Here is a 9,624-nt window from a genome sequence, read left to right as displayed (position 1 = left end):
AAAGTTTGTAGCTCTTTCAAATATACATTAATATGAAAGTATAATTGCAACGTATATTCTCATCTTTTTGACTTCTTTTCTATTCCTTTATTGATATTTTGTTTATATCCATGTCATTATTATTTTTGTGTTGTTAAAATTTAGGTTTTATTTTTGCATGTCTCTCTGTATAATTCATTTTCCTGTACTAAATATAATGGTCATAATTTGGTTACTAATCATTTCAAACATCAAATTTTATTTATCCACACATGACATCACATATCTCAATCTTATATTATTCTATTTATCAAAAAATCAAATTACTACTTTTGAAAATTTCCAAACTCTTCAACCAATCAACCTAATTTATCGCATATCAATATCCAAACATAAAAGTTTTCGTCATCTCAACATCTAATAAAATTTTGTGTAATTTATAACAATTCCATCTCATTCTTAGAAACTCTTAAATAATTTTAATGATTAAAAATATGTTTAGAAACTAATTTAGAAATCAATTTCCTAATTAGAGACCAATTTTTTTATAGTGAAAACTTTGGTAACTAATATTAATGACCAATTTATAGTAAAAACCATTGTAGTTACTAATTTATAAATCAATTATAATTATTTGAAACTATTTTAATTACAAATAATTTTTTAGTTTATAAATTAGTATCTAAATTAGTCATTATATTGAAAATTTATTTTTTCTCATTAAAATTAATTATTATTTAATGAATTTCTTGTAATGTAAGAGTTGTACTACACCTACAATAAAAAAATGTTGCGATAGATTTTTGTATTTAACATCAAATTTGTTATGACATATGTAAGTGCACTTATCATAATAGATTACTTTTTATGTTAGTTTAATTTTTTTAACTAATAAAAATAAAAGTGAGGTAACAATTTTTGTAATAGACATCATCTTTTATTATGTGGGTTGAAATTAGAAGTGACATAATAATATATACCTACTGTAAGCTTGTTCAAAGTAGAACCATCATAGCAAATTATTTACTATATTAGATTTAATTACATCTCAGAAATCTAACCTCACATCTTTGTTCTCTCATCTTTAATAGAAAAAATAGATAAAAAACTTGTAACTATTAGTAACAAGTATATTTCGGTAATTAGGGTAACTCTTGTTATGGTTCTGGAAAAAGGAAAATTTCTTCTAAAACTCATATAAAAAGACTTTGGCTTAATGTGATTTATGTGATATTTTTTAAAAGATTGAGATCAAAATTTCATTTGAATATTACAAGATTCCTATGAAAAAAAAATTATTCGTATAGAGAATAACTTTGAGATAAAAAGATTTGTTTATATTTAATATTTTTGAAGTTGTTAATGAATATCCCTATCCTTGGTTAAATTAGTGAGTCTTACTACGTGCAACATACATTAAATTCGGATGTGTAAATTATTTATATGATATTAAATTGCAACTATTACTATTAATTGTAATGTGTACGGCAAACATGAAATGTGATACATGTGTGTGTTAAACAAAATATGATTAAAAAAATGTCATTTAGTGCAATGTCAAACTATAATCTTTAGTCATGTCATTTTCCAGTCACGGATTTTAAAAAAATATTTTGCAGAAATCAGTATTGATATACAAAAATTTTAAGATACTACATATATAAAATACCACTAAAATTAAAATGTTACTTTTATTTATAACTATATATATAGAAAAATTGGGGTGTCAAAGCTCCTCAAGATACACCGAGCTCCACCACTGGTATGCATATGAGTGGTAGTGAAAATATCTCTGTGAGCTGCAATATTGAAATATCATTTTTATTTGATTTGATATATTTGAATATTACTAAAAACTTTAAGGTAAAATATTCTTTTAATAATTTTTACTGTCCAATTTTTAAATGAATAAAATATCACTTTTATTTTATGGAATCTGTCCAATTTGCAGTATAGACAGAGAATGATGATGAGGGCCCCTTGGCCCTTTTGTTTGTAGCTAACTTTTCTTTTACAAACCTTATCTTCGTAAAGTAAAAATTGAGGACACAATTTTTTACCTCATCGTTAGAATTAATGGTTAAATATGTTTTTTTTTTTCAAGTTTTAGTAATTTTGAAATTAGTTTCTTTTCAAACTTTTTGATTAATTTAGTTTTTTATTTTTAGAAATACGTGAATTTAGTCTTTTTAATCAAATTTTGTTGAGTTTATCTGACGTGTATTTCATGATAATATTTGAATTCTTTATATCGTTTGACACATTTTTACTTCAATATTAACTCAAATATTATCATACAATGCATTTAAAATGTCAAATAAATTTAATGAAATTTTGTTAAAAGGACTAAATTTACGCATTTCTAAAGATGAAGGACTAAATTGGTATAAAATTTCAAAAAAAAACTAATTTTAAAATTTACTAAAACTTAAGGTACAAAAACATATTTAACCCTTGAATTTATTCATCACAGATAAACATAAACACGAATTAACCTACCCCATTTATAATTCAATTATTAAAATAGTTGCGAAATGCTCAAGCTTGAGAGAAAAAAATATCAAGTTATTAATACGGTAAATATATTCCATGTTTATAACACTATAAAATTTTATCAGGGCATAATAGAAATATCCGTAATTATTTATAATAATATAGTCAGAAACAATTTTCTCACTAAAGTCACAATTAGCATTTGTAAAGTTCTTCTTCGTATATATACACATTTTGAAAAAAAAAAAAGTTGATTACTAAATCTTAATAACTTTATTTTACAATTTTAGGTATTACTTTCTAAGTAATTTTTTATTTTTTATTTCTTTTATTCTTAATATTTAAAAAAAATGACAACTCTAGAGAAATTGTAAAAATTTAGTAGTGAACTCATTTTGTTTCTTTTAAGCCATGTTTTATGCTTTTTTTTAATGGAATTCATCACGTCCATTTCTTTTAGAGTAATGATACATTGACACCCCATTTTTACCACTTTCATGACCACCTGACGTGGCAGCAGCATTTGGGTTTTATTTTTTTATTTTTGAACAGAAAAATGAAATTGGCATTCAGAGACAACATTTCCCGCACAAGCGCGTGTTGTCACAGCCTTCTCCCACTCCTCACTCCAGCGCAAACGTTAACATTTTTTGGTTTTTGAAAACTCTCCACCGCGCTCCACCGCTTCTCCACTCTCCCCAAATTTCGCAGTTCCTTTCCCCAGTTCGTCGAAAGCTCCCAGTTCCGCACCACACAGACACGAAGTCGGCGCCCCACAACCATCGTCTCGCACACCCACACACCTCTGGAACCCTTCCCGCACCACACACAGTTCTGCTCCACGACTTCAAATCCCTTACCGCTCCACAAATCCCCTCCCGCACCCGAACCCCTTCCGGCGTCATTGTTCTCACCACAAAACCCCTGTGTGCGAGAAACCCTAACCCGAGAAACCGCAGCTTTCTTCTTCGTTTGTCAATCCCCGAATCCCTGTCCACAATCCCAAATCCCCAATTTCATAACCTAACCTAAATTTTGCCCCAATTTCAACGGTCACCACCGCTGCTCCCACCGGTGAGGCTCACCTGCCATCTTCCCGAGAGAATTTAGTTTGGAATTATTATTGTGTCCAATATTTTGAATTACAAGTTTTTTATGACCTTATATATGAAGAATGTTGTTTACAAAATTATATTTTTTGTTATTGGTAATGACAGGGTCGTACTGAATGACAAATTCATTTGTTTGTGTTCATTTCAGTATACAATTGTGTGACAAATGCTGCTCCACTCAAACTATATTAATCTGTTACAATGTGTGTGTCCGAAAAGTCTATCATGGGTTACAACTTATATTTCACTGGGTGGCATGATAAATTCCAAAAAGGTCCACCAATGTTTGGGGTTCAGTTATAACATATGCAATGAGTAAAAGAAATTAAATATTGTCTGCCATCAAAGGGGGAAACAAACTGGGGTCAACCAATGCCCTGGGATTATTATTTTATTAAAAGAACCCTACAAGTAATTTGTCCAAAAAGTCTATCCTGGGTTACAACTTATATTTCACTGGGTGGCATGATAAATTCCAAAAAGGTCCATCAATGTTTGGGGTTCACTTATAACATATGCAATGAGTAAAAGAAATTAAATATTGTCTGCCATCAAAGGGGAAAAGAAACTGGGGTCCACCAATGCCCTGGGATTATTATTTTATTAAAAGAACCCTACAAGTAATTTGTCCAAAAAGTCTATCCTTGGTTACAGTTTATATTTGACTGGGTCGCATGATAAATTCCAAAAAGGTCCACCAATGTTTGGGGTTCACTTATAACATATGCACTGAGTAAAAGAAATAAAATATTGTCTGCCATCAAAGGGGAAAAGAAACTGGGGTCCACCAATGCCCTGGGATTATTATTTTATTAAAAATACCCTACAAGTAATTTGTCCAAAAAGTCTATCCTGGGTTACAGCTTAGATTTCACTGGGTCGCATGATAAATTCCGAAAAGGTCCAGCAATGTTTGGGGTTCACTTATAACATTTACACTGAGTAAAAGAAATAAAATATTGTCTGCCATCAAAGGGGGAAAAAAACTGGGGTCCACCAATGCCTGGGATTATTATTTTATTAAAAATACCCTACAAGTAATTTGTCCAAAAAGTTTATCCTGGGTTACAGCTTAGATTTCACTGGGTCGCATGATAAATTCCAAAAAGGTCCAACAATGTTTGGGGTTCACTTATAACATTTGCACTGAGTAAAAGAAATTAAATATTGTCTGCTATCAAAGGGGGAAACAAACTGGGGTCCACCAATGCCCTGACATTACTATTTTATTAGAAAAATCCTACAAGTAATTTGTACAAAAAGTCTATCCTGGGTTACAGCTTATATTTCACTGGGTTGCATGATAAATTCCAAAACGGTCCACCAATGTTTTCACCCACTTAAAAAATATGCACTGAGTAAAAGAAATTAAATATTATTTGCCATCAAAGGGGGAAACAAACTGGGGTCCACCAATGGCCTGGGATTATTATTTTATTAAAAAAATCCTGCAAGTTATTTGTCCAAAAAGTCTATCCTGGGTTACAGCTTATATTTCACTGGGTCGCATGCTAAATTACAAAAAGGTCCGCCAATGTTGATGAACACGAGTGCGTGAATAAGAAAATGGCAGGTGAGGATAACCAGTGGGGGCAGGTGGTCGTGAATAGTGAACGTCAATGGAGTGTGCAAGTGAGCCTCACCGATGGTGATTGTTGAAATTGGGGCAAAATTTAGGTTAGGTTATGAAATTGGGGATTTGGGAGTGTGGAGAGGGATTCGGGGATTCACAAACGAAGAAGAAAGCTGCGGTTTCTTGGGTTAGGGTTTCGCGCGCACAGGGGTTTTGGGGTGAGAACAATGACGCCGGAAGGGGATAGGGTGCGGGAGGGGATTTGTGGAGCGGTAAGGGATTTGGGAGTGTGGAGCAGAACTGTGTGTGTGGTGCGGGGAAGGGGACTGGCCTCTCCTTTCAGTGTTCAGTGTCAGTGGCCAGTTTTGGGGAGAGTGGAGAAGCGGTGGAGCGGTGGTGTGTGAGGAGTGGGAAAAGGCTGTGACAACACGCGCTTGGCAGGGAAATGTTGTCTCTGAATGCCAATTTCATTTTTCTGTTCAAAAATAAAAAAATTAAATCCAAATGCTGCTACCACGTCAGGTGGTCAAGAAAGTGGTAAAAATTGGGTGTCATTGTATCATTACTCCTTTTTTTTTTAATGGAATTCATCACGTCCATTATTACCTTTTTTAATGCACCGATCACCGAGCCATCAACTTGGTGCTCGTACTTCTCTGTATCAATCAATGATCTATTTAAGGAAAGACTCCCACTCAATAACACACAACAACAACGAAAGTTCAAGCACAAATGGATTTCGTTCTAAATTACATGAATTCCACTACCATTGGATTTCTTTCTCTAATCCTCTTCTGTTTATTTCTGTACAATCCCTTCAAATTTTTTCAAGGTAAAGAGGCTCCCACAGTTGCAGGAGCATGGCCAATTCTTGGTCATCTTCCACTGTTGAGTGGTTCAAACAAAACCCATAGAACTCTGGGTGCTTTGGCTGAAAAATATGGACCCATCTTCACCATCAAACTTGGTTCCAAAAAGGCTTTGGTAATCAACAACTGGGAAATAGCAAAGGAATGTTTCACCACAAACGACATGGTGGTTTCCTCTCGCCCCAAGCTTGTCGCAATAGAACTCATGGGCTATAACCATGCCATGTTTGGGTTTGCACCCTATGGTCCCTATTGGCGCGAGCTGCGAAAGATTACAACTTTAGAGATCTTTTCCCCTCGTCGAGTGAAACAACTGGAGCATGTACGTGTCTCAGAAGTTCAAACCTCGATCATAGAGTTGTATAATGTTTGGTGTAGCAAAAAGGGTGAGTCTGGGTATGCCTTGGTGGAGCTGAAGCAATGGTTTTCTCACTTAATATATAACATGGTTCTTCGAATGGTCCTTGGGAAGAGATTTTTTGGCTGTGAAAACGTGAAAGATGAGAAGGCACAGAGATGTGTGAGGGCTGTGGAGGAGTTCATGCGTCTGTTGGGGGTGTTCACAGTGGGAGATGCTATTCCTTGGTTGAGATGGCTCGATTTCGGAGGCCATGAGAAGGCAATGAAGGAAACTGCCAAAGATTTGGATCGTGTTTTAGTTCAGGAGTTAGAGGAACATAGACAGAAGAAGAGTTTGGGTGAGAAGGTTGATGAATTTCAAGATTTCATGGATGTGATGATTTCCTTTCTTGATGGAAGAACTACTGATAGGGTTGATGCAGACACTGTGATCAAATCCACTGTGCTGGTACGTATATACACCAGATTTCCCTACTTTATACATCACTCCCCTTCGGTGTAGTATAAGTTTTCAATATGTAATCTTAACTTCCTTAGTTGTTCATTGAAATACTTCTTTTACAATGTATATTTGATTTGCAGACAATGATCGCAGGAACTGACACAAGTAATACTGTACTTACGTGGACAATATCTTCGATTTTGAGAAATCCTTCTGTATTGGAAAAAGTAAAAGCTGAATTAGATATTCATGTCGGAAAAGAGGAAAAAGTAAAAGCTGAATTAGATATTCATGTCGGAAAAGAGAGAAGTGTATGCGAGTCTGATATAAGTAAGTTAACGTATCTTCATGCGATTGTCAAAGAAACTAAGATTATATCCTCCTGCTCCTCTTTCAGCACCTCGTGAGTTTATAGAGAATTGTAATTTAAGTGGTTATAACATAAATAAAGGAACACGTCTAATCACAAATCTTTGGAAGATTCAAACAGATATCAAGGTTTGGGAAGATCCATTAGAGTTCAAACCAGAAAGGTTTCTAACAACTCATAAAGACATTGACATGAGGGGTCATCATTTTGAGTTATTACCATTTGGAGGTGGTAGAAGAATATGTCCTGCAATATCCTTTGGACTTCAAATGGTGCATTTCACACTTGCTACTTTTTTACATTCTTTTGAAATTTTAAGTTCACCCGATCTTATTGATATGATTGAAACCTCTGAATCAACTAACATTAGAGTCATTCCCATTGAGATTCTTATTAAACCACGTCTATCTTTTAGTTGTTATGAAAACAACATGTCCTTACGTTAGCTACATGGCCATATGTTAACTACGTGGTCATGTCGCATTTTCGTTGGAAGTACTTTCTTTTCATTTATTTCAATGTAGTTGTTATCTATGTAGTTTCTCTCATAAATTATTTCGAAATAATGGATATATTCTTATTATCTTTCCATTTTCCATTTTTCTTCAAAGCATTTGTTATATTTATAGTTTATTTTTGTAATTTCAACTTTGTTTTCTCATAAGCTTTCTGACTTAAAAATTTTGGGTTCAAAGTAAATAACACTATAAAAACTACTTGTTATCAATATCGATGAACTAATGATTGATGATCAATTATTAGAATGGAGAAAAACCGAATTAAATAATAAAAGATACGAATGGTTTTCTTTTCTAGAGAAAAAATTGATGTAGGACATTTCATGAAGATATATAAAAAAATTAGTTTATGACATTGAAAGAAGATTCTATGAAGAAATCCGTAAGAAAAGAAGAAATGAAGTATGATATCGTAGTTATAGAGTTCCAATAATTTAAAAAAAAACTCAAAAAATTACATAATACAATGAAAATCTAAACAATTATTATAAATTTGAATATTTTCAAAAAGACAACTTGTTATACACATGCTTGTTATCGATATAATATATAATGATACAAATTATATTTCTTAGGAATAAATAATTGTCTATCCATATATAAATAAGGACTTATGACTTGGTACCATTTTAATTAAGGTGACACATATGTGTTACATTGTTTTTATTTTTATCACCAAAACAAATATATTGAAAGTAATAACCGGATTGCCTCAACCCACTTAAAAAAGAAACTTGTACAATAAAGAAATAGAAACATGTTGGCACCATGAGAAAAATAGTTCCTCAACCCATATACATTTGTTTTTCCTCCTAATTTTAACTGTTCTCTAATATTGGACTCATCTAACTTAAGAACTAATTATTTAAAATTGTTTTATCCTTCCTAAATTTGTGTTGTCATCCTCAAAGCTCTCAAGTTATATTCTATTGATCCATATAAATGTGAGTTAAATGTAACAAAAAAATCTTAAAGTGTGTTTGAATAAGATATTTCAAGTTTTGTGACAAAAATATATTGTTTGAGTAATGAATTTTGAAAGAAATTGAAATCCTAGAATTTCAATAGAATAATTGGTTTAAGTAAAGAATTTCAAATTCTATGTAAAAGGTAAGAATTTAAGATTCTTCACATTCTTATATTTATATTTTGATTTTCGTAGTTTAGATCGACCTAAGTCTTAGTAGTCTATTCGACTTTACTTAGGTATAAGTAGACTAGGCTCGACTTGATGTGGAATCGATCCAACTTATTTTGACATGGTCCCGATCTAATGTCCTACCACAACTCACAATTCTATTTGGACAAACTTGACCTGATATGTCCAAGTCTCACTTGTACCCAACTAGAGCTCGACTAGACTCGAGTGGTTTTCAACCAAACACGACAGGTCCTAGCCCAACTCGACTGAATGTGATCACACCCTGACACGACTTAAAACTAAATCATTTTTCTTTCAAATTTTTTATCTTATTTTATATTTAGATTTTGTTTCAAATATGTTTCTGAATTGTCTTTTGGGTGGAACATTATAAGTGGTTGTAATAGTCTTAACATATTTATATTTAGGTTAAAATACTAATTTAGTCTCTATTTTTGTTCGATTTTGTCAATTTAATCTTTTTTTTTGTTCAATAAAGTTTTAATTTTCATCAATTTTGTTCAATTTAGGTCTTGTTTTACCATTTTTTAAATAATTCACAACCAATGAACAATGTATGTCACATGTAAGTTAGTGGTTTTTTGTTTAATTTTTTATTTTTAAATTTTTCTTAATTTAAAATAAAAGGTTTAATCATGTCGTTAGTCCTCATTTTGGAGGCAAAATCTCAATTTGGTACCCGTATTTTTAAAAGTCTCAATTTGGTCCCATTTTTTGTTAAAACGTCTCAAATTTGCCCTTTCTGT

At 32.3% G+C, this 9,624-nt stretch overlaps 1 pseudogene; it reads left to right on the top strand.

The window, feature by feature from the left end:
* Positions 1 to 5,877: 5,877 nt before the first annotated feature.
* LOC114181703 lies at positions 5,878 to 7,763 on the top strand (annotated as a pseudogene).
* Positions 7,764 to 9,624: the final 1,861 nt, after the last annotated feature.

The sequence above is a fragment of the Vigna unguiculata genome, chromosome 4 (assembly GCF_004118075.2).
Source record: "Vigna unguiculata cultivar IT97K-499-35 chromosome 4, ASM411807v1, whole genome shotgun sequence".
NCBI lineage: Eukaryota > Viridiplantae > Streptophyta > Magnoliopsida > Fabales > Fabaceae > Vigna > Vigna unguiculata.
This window is presented reverse-complemented; position numbering and strand designations above follow the sequence as displayed.